The following is a 15,316-nucleotide window of genomic DNA, read 5'->3' as shown; positions in this document are numbered from 1 at the left end:
GTAGACTGCATCCCCTAGTTAATGGCCTTGTGGGTACACCCTCCAAGTAAACATCTGATACAGATGGGAGATGTGCCAGATATGTAAGTCCTGGTAACTGCCAGAATTGTCAGCACACATGTTCAAGATGATTCCCTTGGCATTACACACAACTTGCCAGTTGATAGAGTGTTAGCCCTTTCTGTTTATGTAGAGCCTACCCTGTTCCCTAAGTGGTCTCTGAAGTCCTCTTTTTAAAAGTTGCAACAAATTTTACATTTTATTTACTGATTACTTGCTATTTTAGGGTTTGAATGTCAGAAAATAATAACTGCAGTGTTTTAAAAATTGTTAGATGCTTCAAATAACAATACTAGTCTGCCTACCGAATATGCCAATGTGTTTTACCTGTGATGAAAGCTTTAGAGACCTTCCAGTGCTTAGGCAAAATGACTTGAAACACGTTTAGCTCCTAAGTAAAAGTAATAATTGAACAGCAGTGAAAATTGCTGTGAAGAAGGTAACAGCTGAGAATAGGCAAAGCTTGCTATATAGACACCATCTAGTCATTCAATGTACTTTTTAATTTAGTTAGTTAGTTAGTTATTCTATTTTTTTATGTAATTTACTAATCAGAAGCATTCACTAAGGGAATCGTTGGAACCAACTCAGAAACACTACCTTGTTAATTTTGGTCATACTAACACAACTAGGCATCAGGAGACTTAGGTAATCAAAACTAGGAGTGGAGTAAGGGCACATTTGTAGTGTATACATTTAATTGTGTATTCTAGAGCACAAGCTTTACCCACACTGTAGTAAGGCACACAGCCTTACTCATCTCTGGGAGTACTGAATTTGCAGACAGTGTACTGAGACAAGTTTGCAACACTGTAATGTCCTTGTGGGATACACTGCAGTTGAACAACATGAAACCTATTTCATTATAGATAATAACACCTTCATTAGAAAAATAAGACTGAACAAATATATTAAAAGCAGTTTTACCTGATATGTTAAAAGCAATTTTTTTATATTTTCTACGTAAACTGTTTTGAGTCCACTTACTTTGTCAGATTTAATTCTTGCACAGTAAAGCAAGGTCAGCCAACAGAACAACATTTAACACCTTGTCTGTATCTTATATAGAGAAGTAAGCACAAAGGCAAAATCCTTGTACAGTATGTGGTGAAACATTATTATATTCAGGAATTGGAGGATAATGTAATCTTAATTATTTGTCCAAATGACAGATATAGTCAAATGGATGTTCTACACAATTAAAGTTTGCTTTGTTATAACTAAATTGTGTTATACATATCACCTGCAGTGCAATCTCCACAAAACCTTACCCATTTCATTTTATGTACGGCCATGGATGTTCAAAAAGTGTTGCATATCAGGTATGTACAATATTTTGTTTTTGCCTCAACCATTTGAAATTCAATTGTTCATTATTGCAAAAACCTTGAATAATCATGTGTTGACTGTATTCTGAATACAGTGTCATACTACATGCAGTTTTGTCATAATAATTGTTTAACCTGATATCCAGGATTTGACAGAAAAGACAATTTTGAAGAATTGCACAATCAGAAATGTTTAAAGAGCTATACAGCTATACAATCCAGTAATATATAAGTTCACCAAAGCTGGTAGACCTGAAACGTTTTTTTTTTTTTTTGCAAAGAAAGTGCATATATGTCTTGAAATGGAATAAAAAAGGAAACTATATTACATGACTATAGCAGCGAACAAGGTAAATTGCAAGTCATATGCATAGTAGATGCTGTTAGACATGCATGGCTATCAGCAAAGTATAGATAACAGAATCAGTCTAAAGCATATGGAGAATATTAGTAGTGTTAATTAATATTTGCATTACTTGAAGAAAGAAATGAAGCAGCATGATACTTAATTTATACTAGAAAGTCTCCTGTACTGCTTGTTTTGTTTCACTGTAGCTGCTCCCAGTTGAGTTTCATCCTAAAAGAATGTCCATCAAATTTGTAGCATAGCATCTGTTGAAGTTAATGTTTGAAGATTGAAAAATGGTTCTAATAGTGATTTTCCTATACTTGTGTGTGCTGACACACACACACACACACACACACACACACACACACACACACACACACACACACACACACACACACACAAATCTTCTGCTACCTTAACTTTTAATTGTATACCTTGCATTTCTTATTCCTCAGCAAGTCAAGACTGTCTTATGTGTAACCCTTAGGGAGTCATCAGTGATATGCAAGTTTCAGTGACTGCTTTCTGGAAGACAACCCATGTGTATAGCTGTTTTGATTTACAATCTGTTAAGTAGCAGATGCATTTAAAGTATGCCAGCTCTTTATATCAAACATCTGTGATGTCTTGCTGAAGATAATACCATTGTTTTACCTAGAAAATATTTTTTAAAACATGTATACTTTATGCTGGAAAAAAAGAGGAAAGACAACAGATACAAGTGAAAGCTGTCTTATTTTACTTTTCAGATATTTAAGGCAAAATTATCATCATGTATGAACTGAAATGTCTATATTTTGCTTTTGTCAGTGTGGATGGTATGTATGGTACATGGTCAGTGTCTGATGCTAGACACACACACTCAAACACACACACTCACACACACACGCACACATGCACACACACACACACACACACACACACACACACACACACACACACACACACACACACACACACACACACACACACACACATTTACAATATATTTAAGTAAGTTTTTCATCACAGAGGACATATAATTTATCAAATATTTAAATCTGTTATACATGTGCCCCTAACATCTGTAAAACCACTTCTGTAACCATATGAGGTCAGATTCTATAAGACACTGAGATAAAATACTTTTATGTTTCCCACCCATACAATAATATCACTTTCATACATTTGCCATAGTGACATAGGTTGGTGTGTGGCTATCTGAATGCTCATTACATGTTAATGGAATGTGTATTATGTGCATGTCTATTCTTGCATGTGCAGGTCAATTATTTATAAAAAGGAAAGAAAAATTATGTTATCAGTGTACATAGATATTGATATCACCATCACCTAAAAGATAATAGTTTATAAAACACAACTGATTGGGGCACATTGTGTAATATAATTTATGGCTGACTTGAACCAAATCGATATCACACAGTATTTTATGACTTAACATGTTAAGGTAGTACATAATTATACTGGGTTGTTTAATCTTAAAGTGTCTTTAAGTGGAAATCTCAAAAAAAGTGTTATTCAAGCTGTAAGATACTGAGCCAGTGAACATTTTCTACTGTAAACTTGTTTTCTGTTGTGGAGCATTATAAGTTTTTGCTGAGTGTTACCACAGGGAAGAATAAGTTGGATTTCTAACATTCTGTGCAAGGGCTTGATGGTGTTGACAAGGAATGTATTAAAATTATTACATTTCAGAGAGTATTGGAAAGTCACTAAATAAAGTAGGAAAACAATGGTGTTGGCACATGCCATCTACTCCCAAAGCCCTTCTCTTCCCCAGGCATTTCAAGTCAACAGAAACCTCTTAAAGACACCTAGCTCACTAAAGATAGAATTCCTTGCAGCTTATAAGAGTTAGTTGCAAGCACTAAGACATAACATTAATGAGAAAATAGTTAGTTGTACATCTTTTATACATCAGAAAATTATTTTCAGGTTAAAGCATTCAGCCAATTTCAATAAACACTAAGACACTGTCCTGTTCGATTCTCAGCTAAAGCATCTTCTATGTGGAGACATGCATGAATGGGCATACCTTCGTTGAAGGTTGTGCGTCAGAGCTGGCAACTCCATACGTAAAAATCTATTGCCAATCATTAGCGGACTGGAGTTCCGCTGTGGCGACCCCTAACCGGGAAAAGCCGAAAGACCCAACAGCAACAACTACTCAGAAGCATGCAGGTTTAGATTCAGTAAGTGCCGTGTAGAGGTGCACACCACCAAGCAAACAAGGTAAACACTGTGGCATGCTAATTGCAGCATAAACAGCTCAATTGCATGCTAATTGACCAATTCCACATGGTGGAGCTATTCAACAAGCTATAAAGCAAATGTGTAGACTCCACACAGGTTTTCCCTGCGAATTTCAAAGCCTGTTGGAATACAGCCATAGAAAGGAGTCGACATGGAAAGAATGTTAGGGGCTGTTGCTGCTTTAATTCATTTGTATGTGCAACAGACTGACACCTATGCTGCTGCTGCTGCCAACAGACATAAGCCTAGAAAAACAAGAGTTTTCACAACCTACATGATGTGGAAATTGTAGAGCACTACAAAGTGGACAGGAACACTCTATAGGAACTCTGCAACCTCTGTCATCCTCAACTCAAAGCCAGGGTCAACCGAGGGGGACCCATCCCAGTAGAGACAAAGGTATGTGTAGCACTTAGAATCTTAGTTACAGGTACCTTTTAGAGATGAACAGGGGACATGCTAGGGGTGTCACAGGCATCATCATCCAGGATACTTCATCAGTTACTGAATGCTATGGTCTAACTTACCAGTGACTGCATCTATTTTCCCCGTACATCTAAGGAGAGCACCAGAAATATGCAGGAGGGCGCCATAGATTGCATACATATAGAAATTAAGACACTACCTAGGGAACAGAGTAGGATCTACAGAGCCAGGAAGGGCTATCACTCTATTAACTGCAAAGTCATGTGTAATGTCATGGCAATCATCTTGAACATTTTCGCTGGCAACCCTGGCAGTTACTACAACTCATATATCTGGCACACCTCCCAACTGTACCAGATGTTCAATAGGGAGGGCGATCCCATATGGTAATTTCCTGGGGGATGCAGGTTGTGCACTGGAACCATGATTGTCAGCACATTGAAGATGCAGATGAGTTGTGCACTCACTAGAATTGCTGACTCCCAAATCCTTGGGTCTGTGTAACAGCTGTAAACTTAGTGCAGACACTCCTTCAGTGTTTGTGTGTAATGGATTGTAACTGTGAATAATCACTGGTTGGGAGAAGGTAAACAGAACAGCAATGCAGACTGCCCTACAGCCAAAAGGTGTGTCATGTTAGACTTACAAAGTGTTAGATGTACTCTCATCAAGGTTGGAAATGAAAGTGAGCAGCACACAATTCACAGGTTCTGTTCATTAACATCCAACCTCTACTTCACTTGTTGACAACTGAATATGATAATATTGCCATTTAATATCCCCACACATTTTAAGCCAATTATATAGAATAGCTTACAGACTGCATGTTTCAGATTACTGGTCAGATAAGACAATATTGACCAACAAACACCGAGAGGTAACACAGAGCTGTATAATTGCAAGCAATAATCACTCAGTACACTACTAACAACCAAGACTGAACTTGACAGTCAAGAGGAGAAGGTAAACACTTGACCACACCACACTCATCACATAGTCTCACTAAATCTACACCACCAGAATTCACACAAATAAACACAAAAACATTCATGGAGGCTCTCAGTAATAATCTGCTCAAGCATCAGAGACCTCCAAAGCAGAAATGCAAGCAAACTCCATCCCCCAACACAACCAAAATGACACATAGCCCGCAGACTCAATGTGCCACTCAACCACAGCCAATAAGGCAAAACAACGTACCCAACACACTAGTCATAGGTGACTCTATAGTCAGGCACACTGATGTCCCACTCAACAGGCTAAACAAGGAGAAGGTTACTGTCAGCTGCCTGTTGGGTGCCAGGATCCACCACATAATGCACACACTCAGGTCACTCCACAACAAATACAAATATGACTCTGTCATTGTCCATGATGGTGTGAACAACCTGAGATGTACCTCCCTGTACTACATGAAAAGAGACATGGAAGAGCTCTCTGATCTTTTAGCCCAGGCAGGTATGACCCTAGCCCTGAGTAGCATTCTGTCATCACCCAGAATGATACCGCAGTACAAGGACAAAATGATTGACTTCAACAATTGGCTAAGCTTCTGGTGTCATTCTAAAGGGATCCAGTATCTGTCTGTCTGGGATGACATGGTTAACAGACCACGATGCTTTGCCAGAGATGGCCTGCACCTGTCACCCCTGGGATTCTGGATACTGGCTAAGGTTCTTGCCGCCCCTATAGTGCCTTTTTTAGGCAAGGTTCAAATGACAAATTCACCACTGTAACAGGAACAGGCAAGCAAAAACTGAGGGTGATGCTATTCAATGCTAGAAGTCTAAATCTCAAAATGCACTCACTCGAGGCACTCCTTAAAATGGAGAACATCGATATCTGTGCAGTGACTGAGACCTGGTTCAAGGCTCCAGAGAGCACCCCTGCACTTCCAGGTTATAACTCATACCAAACTCTTCAGCCATGTAACCTGGACCGGAACACCAAAGGCGGAGGTGTGTTCATATTCATTAAGGATATCCACACCTCCAGGCTAGTTGTTCAGCATAATGCATCCGAGGTTATGCAAGTGCAACTAACTCTGGGCAAAACTGCAATCCAAATTGTAGCTTGCTACAGATCCCCCACCGTGACCCAGGATTCCCACTCCTCTTTTCTTGATGTACTGGAAAATATTAGGGTTTAACCAAACACCCTAAAAATGGATGATTTCAACTACCCCATCATTAACTCGGAAAACTACTCATGTACCAACTCCTTCACTCAACGCTTTCTGGAATTCATAAACTCCAATGCCCTGGATCAACTTATCCACACCCCCACCAGGGGCAACAATATCCTAGATCTAGTCATTACCAACATGAGTGACCGGTGTTCCACACCTGAAGTCAATGCCTCATTGGTCAAAATCCGACCATAAACTAATCACCCTAGATATCCACATCCTGCCCCCCCCCCATTAAGGATACCATGGTAAAAATTTTCTCCAAAGCCAACTTCATGCTTCTTAAGACAGAAGTGGTGAACTTCATGACACCCATGCAGATGGGCAATACAGTTACAACTACTGAAACCTACACAATTGCACTTTATAAGCACTTACACTAGTGCATGGATCATGCTATCCCAAACAGAAGCAAGACGCTATCCACCAATAAAAGGAAGTCAATCCGGTGGTCCTCTGCCATAAACAAACTGTACAACAGAAGGAAGAAACTGTTGCAAAAAAGAGTGTTGAAGGAATTTTTAACTGGTTATTCTGCTCTTCAGTAACTTGAACTAAAAGCTAGTGTTGGCTGAATTTTGTTATTTGCTAGTAATTATAGGTGTGGGGGTAGCCACAGTCAGTGATTTCCTGTCCCTTGCCATATAAAATGAGGTGCATGTGAAATTTCTCCTTCTTTAAAGGTAAGCTTGGAAAGCAAGCAACTTGATTATATTTCAAAGGGACGTTATGTATTTTTTATGAACCCTTTTTATGCCTTTTACTTTTTAAATTGAACTATTTAAATTGATTTAAACTGTTTATGAAGGGTGTTGAAGGAATTTTTAACTGTGTTCTGCTTCTAGTTAAACTTGAACTTGAGCTAAAAGTTAGTGAATTTTTGTTATTTGCTAGTAATTACAGATTGTTAGGGGGGTACTTTCAGTAAGTTCAACTGATCTTTTACATATTTTGGCAATTGCATATAATTCCTGCTTTAAAATCAAAGCTTTTAAATGGAAAGCTACTAACTTATAACTATTCAACTGGATTTTAACTTAAAGAGATTTTTTAAACCTTTTTACTTTAAAAACTTTTAGTTTTAAAAATTTTTTTTTTGTGTATGAAGGTGTGGTGTAGTAGCATTTTTAAAGTATTTCTAGTCTGTCTGCTCTTATTATGTGCTAACTAAATTGGCAGTGTTGGCTGTCTTGGTCAGTTTTTTAGTAATTGGCGGTACATTCAGTCAGTGAAACAGTCAGTGATTTCCTGTTTTTGCATATTTAAACTTTAAAAATACAAATAATAAAATGCTTTTAAACTGTGTATTCTCAAGCTTTGAACTTGGTTATATTAGTTAATGTATAAAATTTAAGTTGATTTTAAAGCACTTTTTATTATATTTAATTTAATTTAAACGGTTACAGGTGTAAAGGTTAACTTGACTTGAGTTTCTTTGTTGATTGAATTTTTGGATTCAGTGAAATAATTCTAGCTTTTGGTGTTGGCTGAATTTTTGTTATTTGCTATATTCTTTTGGTGTTAGGGGAGTGTGGCTAAGTACCTTTTATTTCCTTGCATTGATTTGAAATTGCATGTATTTAAAATCCTCAATTAAAACTTCAAGAAGAGTTCCTAAGAACTTGGTATTATTCAACTTTATTTATAAGAGAATTTAAGTTCCTTTTTATGCAAATTTACTTTTATTACTACAGTATTTAAATTGATTTAATGAAGAGTGTTGAAGAGGTTTTTAACTGGTTATTCTGCTCTTCAGTGAAAGACTAAAAAGCTAGTGTTGGCTGAATTTGTTATTTGCTAAAGTAATTACAGTTGTGGTATAAGATACAGTCCAGTTCCTTTGCTTGCTTGCATTGGAAAAATGGTGTGAAATAATTAATTCCTGCTTGTGTATATCGAAGCTTGAAGGAATTTTTACTTGGTTATATTCAACTGGAGTTTAAAATTTAAAATACCTTTTGTTGGCTTTTTTTTTTAAAAATGTAGGAGTTTTGATTGATTTTTATACAGTATGAATTGCTCAGCAAAATAACTTAAAAGTGGTGTCTTCAGTATAATTAACTGCTTTAAGTGTCTTAGTGTTTTTGTTGAACTTTTAAAGTATTTACAGATTGTGTGGGTATACAGTGGCATGTGATGTGTTTCCTGCTTATATTTAAACTGGTGCATGAATAATTCCTGCTTTAAAACTTCAGCTTGGCAAGCTAGGAAACTTGGTTATATACTCTGCTCTATTATAAGAGGGAATTTTTTATACCTTTTTATGCAATTTTTGTAAAAAATACAATTATTTAAATTGTGTTAAACTGTGTATTATGGGAGTTTGAAGGAATTTTTTACTGGATTGGCACTGCTTGGAAGTAACAAACTAATTACTAGTGTTGGCTGTGAAGCTAAAGTAATTTTCCTAATGTGGGTAGCCACGATCAGTAATTTCCCAGTCCTTTTAATTTCACACATATTAAAACTACAGTATTTAAAAATAAATAAACCTTTAAAGATTCCAGCTTGAAGGCCTAAGAACTAAGGTTATATACAACTCAGAACATATATTAGGGAGCCTGTGACTCTTGAATTTACTATTTCTTAGTTTAATACAATTTTTTAAATTGATTTCAACAGTAGTTTTAGCTGGTTTAAACTGTTGCATGAGAGTTATTAAAAGCTAGTAACTTCAGAATTTAAGCAAGCTAAGATAGTAATTATGAATGTGTCAATGCTAGTTGTGTTTGGGGTTTACACAGTCATTTAAACTGGTGCATGTGAAATAATTCCTGTAGTTGCATCAGAAATTGGCATGAAGGAGTGTTGTCCAGCTTTAACTGCTTTATCTCTTTATATTTAACTGGACGTATAAAGAGAATTTTTTTTGAATTTTGCAAGATTTACTTAAGTAAATGTGTGTATTTGAAGGAGTTAGTGTGTGTATGAAGAGGCTGCTTTGGATGGCTTTAACTGGAAGTAAGTGCTGGTTCAGTTTTTTTGGGGGTTATTTAGTGTTGTGAGATCTAACTGACATGCCAGTAATTTTGGGTGAATTTTTATGCACAGTCACTGAAAAACACAAGTGTACAATATAAACTGGTCAATGTAGAAATAACATATGCTTTAAGGTGCCAGCAGTTTAAACTGAACTTGTAAATATCTCTTTAGGTAATTAATTTATGCTGGTTATTTTTTGCTGGGGTTTACTTTTAAAAAAGTAGTATTTAAATTGGTTCCTGTGTGAAGATATTTAAACTTGAATTTTTTTTGTTATTTTCTATTGTCAGTAACTTAGCCTAAAAGGTGGTGTTGGCTGAATAAGGAATCTTACAGGTAAGTAATTACAGGTGTAGGGGTATTTCTTTTACTTGATTCCTGTACACAATATTTAAACTGGTTTATCCTGCTTAATTCCTGCTTGTTGACTTTTAGCTTGGCTGGTTATGAACTTACAGTAATTAAACCAATTTAGCTTGTGTTTGCTAAGTACCTTTTATATGCACTTTAATTTTTAATTGACTGCCCACTCTATGATTTAGCCTTCTGGGATGTTTGAAGTGTTTGTTGATTTGAGTGTCATTTGTTCTATTATAGTTATTCCCCCCCCCACAGCTGTTTTTGTTTTTGTTGTTAAAATAGCCACCCCCAAAGCCTGCTGATTTCAGCTTCCTGCCCTCTGGTTAGATCTGATTTTACTGAGAGAATTGGTGCAGATTCATCATATTCTAATTTGTTGCACTCTACTGTGTGGGAAGTAGAAAAGGGAAATTCTGTTTCTTTCTTAGCTTATTTGTTGCCTTCAGCAGTTTTTTCTGTAGGCTTCTATTTGTAAGCCTTCAGCAGAAAAACCTGTTAAATTAGAGGGAAAGCACTTAAAAAAAAAAATTTTTCTGGTAGCACTGTTTCTTGTGTTTCCACTCAAATACTTTTTTTTTTTCTCAGCACTTGTTCATTTAAAAAAAAATCTATTACTCTTTGTTTACTGTTAATTTTACCTACTTCTTTTTTTACTTTTTTGTATCATCTTAAAATACTGTTTTGTTTTTATTACCTTGGTGTCTTAAAGTCTAAGGCTTTTGGTTTAGCTTTGGTTGCACTGGCCAGTTTGTGGTTTTTTGCACTGTGAGGTGCTAAGTAGAAGTTGTTGTTCTAGCACTGAGGGCACTTGTCCTTCCTAGGTGTGTCTACACTGATTGAGGCTCAGTGTGGTCTGCACTGAGAGGAGGGCTCAAGCAGTTTTGCCCTTCTCTGCTGGCAAGCCAGTTATGTTACATTATAGGGGTTGATGGTCTTGGAGCTTAAGGGAGGAAGTTGGTGACTCTGCCCTTCTGATGGATTAATTTCCTGGTCGGGGCTCGCTACTGATACATATCTGATTGTTTTCTGTGGCATAGAGTTTGTGCGGGCTGTTTGCTCACTGTAATTCTTATAACTATTGTAACTTGCCTAAATTGTAGCTGCTTAATGTAACTTTGGACTAAGCACTTGGCTATTAGGAAGTATTGTGTTTAGCACTTTACTGCTTGGTTGTAACTTTGCACCTCAGTGCTTAGCTATCATTCAAGTTGTTTGGACAGTAACTGTGGGAGAGCTAAGTTGGGTTTTACATTAGGAGCTTTTGTAGCAGGACCTGGACTTCCAGTTACATTGAGCTTTCATCCCTCTGGCTTGTGGAAGGTGGAGTTGAGAGCCCACCTCTGCAGAATATTAGTTCTGGTTTAGGCACTTGGGCTTCCAGGCATTCCGGAATATTTTAAGAACTTCTTATGGAAAGCACTCTTGTGAATTTTATCTTGGGTTTATGGCCCTTACTGCCTACTTTTTTATCATATGCTTTAGTTATCATTGCCTGAATATTTTCACTTTATCTCTTACCTGAAGTTAGTTCACCTGATACCAACTATGCTTGTCACATGGATCACTTTACTTCCCTTAGAAGCTGTTATACCCCCCTATTCCTTTTTTGCTTTGTTTATAAGTACTAATTCACTTGCATTTCTAGTTACTCCAATCCTTCTGCACCACCTAGTACAAGTAGCATTGCTTAAAGCTTGCATCCGGACACTGATCACTAAGAAAGTTACTACACCCACACTTGTCAACTAAAGCAATTATCACATTGCATTTCCCAATATTGGCACTTGCTCCTCAAAGCCTTTATAAGTCAGCACTAAATGTTAAGGTGCGTTATATTAATCCCCCAAGCACCCAAAGGTTTGTCTTGGACACTTCCCACCAGGTTTCTAGCATGTCATGCACACAGTGTCAATCTCCTCCTAGGTCCAGCTGGTGTAAACTGGAGGCAATGTCATAAACTCCTCATGTACACAGACAACCTCTCCAGGCAGAGGCACTCAGATGCTGCGAGGAGATGCCTCACACAATGCAACTCACTCCATGAGCTCTCTCAACTCACACACCGCAAGATTGAACCTACAGGAGAAAAAATTCTACCAGGACACACTCCCAAACAAACATGACACCCCCACAACACTGGATCAAACACAAGCCACAACAAAGTCATAAACCACAAGGCTCTGAGTAAAAATTTGCCACAACAGCAGAGGCACAACAAGCAACACCCTCTGTGCTAGGTGACTCCAACAGCCCACACAAAACCGATAGAGCCAAGCAGCAGTGTGCCCAAGGAGAGGCGACCAGGAGCGTCTAACAACCAACACTGCATGTCCATGGAGACTCCATGAGTCAGAACCACTCGGGCGTCCCTCCTGGGTCATTAGAGGACGCCATGTCACAGAAGCACTCGGGTCCTGTAGCTAGAATCCGCTGGACAACACAAGAGGAGAGTTGCTCCTTCACGAGTACAAATATGACATCCCTATTTGTGAGCAAGCTCCTTCCCATTACAGGGCATTACAGTGTACAATATAGAGACAAGATGATCAGCTTTAGCTCTCTGGCTAATGGCAAGAGTGAGGTATGAGGGATCCAGTGTCTGTCTCCAGCTTCACCAATTGCTTGGCCACAATATAGAGACAAGAAGATCAGCTGCAACAATTGGCTTAATGTCTGTAATTGTCAAGGCTCTTGATCAGTGTCAATCTGCCTGGCATTTAGGCTCAAGGCTCAAAGTCTAACCTTACTTCTGGACGAAAACAAAAAATGGAGAAAAGGAGGGCTCATGTGCTCACCACCCCCATGGTAAATTTCAAATGCAAGGCTCAAATTCCAGCACCTACCACCCGGATGTCTGTAAGTGGGAGAAAAATGCCCAAATTCGAGGCAAAGTACACCCCCCTAAAATTCCAAAATGCACTTTTCAGGAGAAGCCCTTCTCAGTATGGAGAACATCCACAAAAGTGTGGGGTTGAAACCTAGTCATAAAGTCTGAGGGAACACCAGCACTAATTCCAGCTTCAAAAAGATCATGCGTTCCGACACCATAAAGGATACTCCTCTGTTTCAGGAGGTGTATCCATATTCATAAGGCATACCCTTCACTCCAGGTTAAGGCATAGCATGAGCACTTCGCATAGCATGCAACTAACAATATCTCAAACTGCTCTACAAATTTAGCTTCCCTCAGGCCTAAAACTCAAACTCAGGAGTTACACAGCCTTCATATCAAGACAGGCGAGGGTATACTAGTATCTCAAACACACCACACACAGCCTTGACTTCCACTACAGATATAGAAAATATACTAGTATCTAAATTCAAGCCAAACATGGGACAAATGCCACACACCGAAGTCAAATGCTCATTGGTGAGATCTGATCATTCCCACTAGGAGGAGAATCACACCACTAAGATCTCATTAGACCAAACATGGGGACAAAACTAAAAAAACGGAGTATATCCTTCACAAGACTGGATCTGATCATAAACTAATCTCACTGGAAACAGTCGCCCCAAACCCAACACTAAAAAAGACCATGAGAGTCTCCGAATTCCTCCAGACAAACATCTGACAGCTCGAGACTGAACAAAACCAAGACAAGGCCCACAAAGGACTCAACAACAACCCAAGGGATGTCACCCCTTACACAGCACCTTCTAATTACACCTCAGGACTGCATGGATCAGGCCCATCCATTAAAAAAAGACTCCCAATAAGAGGACAAGAAAAATCACTGGTGGACCCCAGCCATTAACAAAACTCCAATTTTGAGAGGGAAAGCTATTACATTATAGGACAATCAAAATAACTAAGTCACCCCTGATCATTTAATTAGTAAAAACAGATACAATCATACAAAGTTTCTCAGGCCACAAATGGGAAAAATTCCCATCCGATCAAGGACATAGAATCAAGAGCAAAGGCAGGTGTTACAGGAACCTGGGTGGAAACTGGGAGATATGCTCAGACTTAGTCCAAAATGATTTTAAACATCTCACAAAAAACAGACATTTATGCTCTGACAGAAGTTAAACAAAAGCATCTCAGCCCCCCTAAAGGAGAATGGTGCTCCAGCCAGTGAACAGGACATGAATGGGAATCTCCATTACAAGGCAGCTGTTTAATCTCAGCCTAACCACAGGATATGTATGCAAGTCTGGTGGCTGTAGTGTCCCGGCTGTGTGCTACACCACCAAAGAGCTAAATGAAATTAGAAACCATACATAAGGTAGCTTAACAAGTCTGGCTGCCCAAAGCCAGGAAGATCATCCAAGGGCTCATCATGGCAAGATATATCCCCACTCCACCAGGTGGCCTCATAATTCCTGGTAATGTCAAGACATAAGCACTTGACCTTTAGTCTGCAAGAAGCTACAATAGCTTTGTCAAATTGATGAAATAAAGGCAGTATAGGGACTTTACAGACATTGGACCCGAAGGCTTCAAACTAACCAAAGGAAGATCACCACTTTTTGTACTTGGCTTACTTCTTGACTGGCCACCCAAGGCCATTGATGTGGAAAGACAGTCCATTAAGCCTACCTTGACCTTGCAAGGCTTTGACCACAATACCCACTCGGGTGTGTAGAAAAGGTCCAACAAATGTAAGCCCATGGGCTCTGTTGCTTGGCATCTACTGTGGGTACAGGAACACAGGGTTAAGTTGCACAAGCTGTAATCAGACAGATGCCGTACAACACAAGTAGGTAGGAACGCCAAGTCTCGAGTCCTTGGCCCCCCTATTGGACTGGCTCAAACAGATAAGGAGGTACAGGCCAACATGGGAGAAGTTAAGCGCCAAAATAGAGAATATACCTGGAACTATGCGCCATAACCCCTAGACACTGATAAGGTAAGTAAGGGACTCCGAAACAGATGCAAAGTATCAGGCAATGGCCCACCGAGGTTAACAGTGGAAAAATGTTGTCATACCCTTGGGAAAAACAAGGTAACCCCAACAGTGGATGGGTGGCAATCCATAAGCACCATTCACCTTTTCAGGGACCCACAGGTCATCCCAGGTTGATGAGGGCACCACTTTGACATACACATTGCTAAAGTGGTTGAAAGACCTTCACCGATTCCCACCTGATCATGATCACCCACATCCAGATCTAGTGAGGTCTCACCAAAACTGTACTGCTGCTTATCAGGCCAATGATGAGGTACAATTAAAAATTAGGGAAAGATCTCACCCGACATCTGCAGCAAGGACCGCATGTGCAAGTTCCTCATGTCTGTCCAAACTCGGAATTAATCTGTCATATGCTTACTTGAGATTCCAAGAAACTCCAGCTGTATTCAGTCGCATACCCGTCCCATCAGAGGTGACATGTGCCTGACATACAAGGCCAGATCCAACCCCT

This window comes from Protopterus annectens, chromosome 6.part0 (assembly GCF_019279795.1).
Source record: "Protopterus annectens isolate FY-2018-M chromosome 6.part0, PAN1.0, whole genome shotgun sequence".
Lineage (NCBI taxonomy): Eukaryota > Metazoa > Chordata > Ceratodontiformes > Protopteridae > Protopterus > Protopterus annectens.
Note: the sequence above shows the minus strand (reverse complement) of the source record.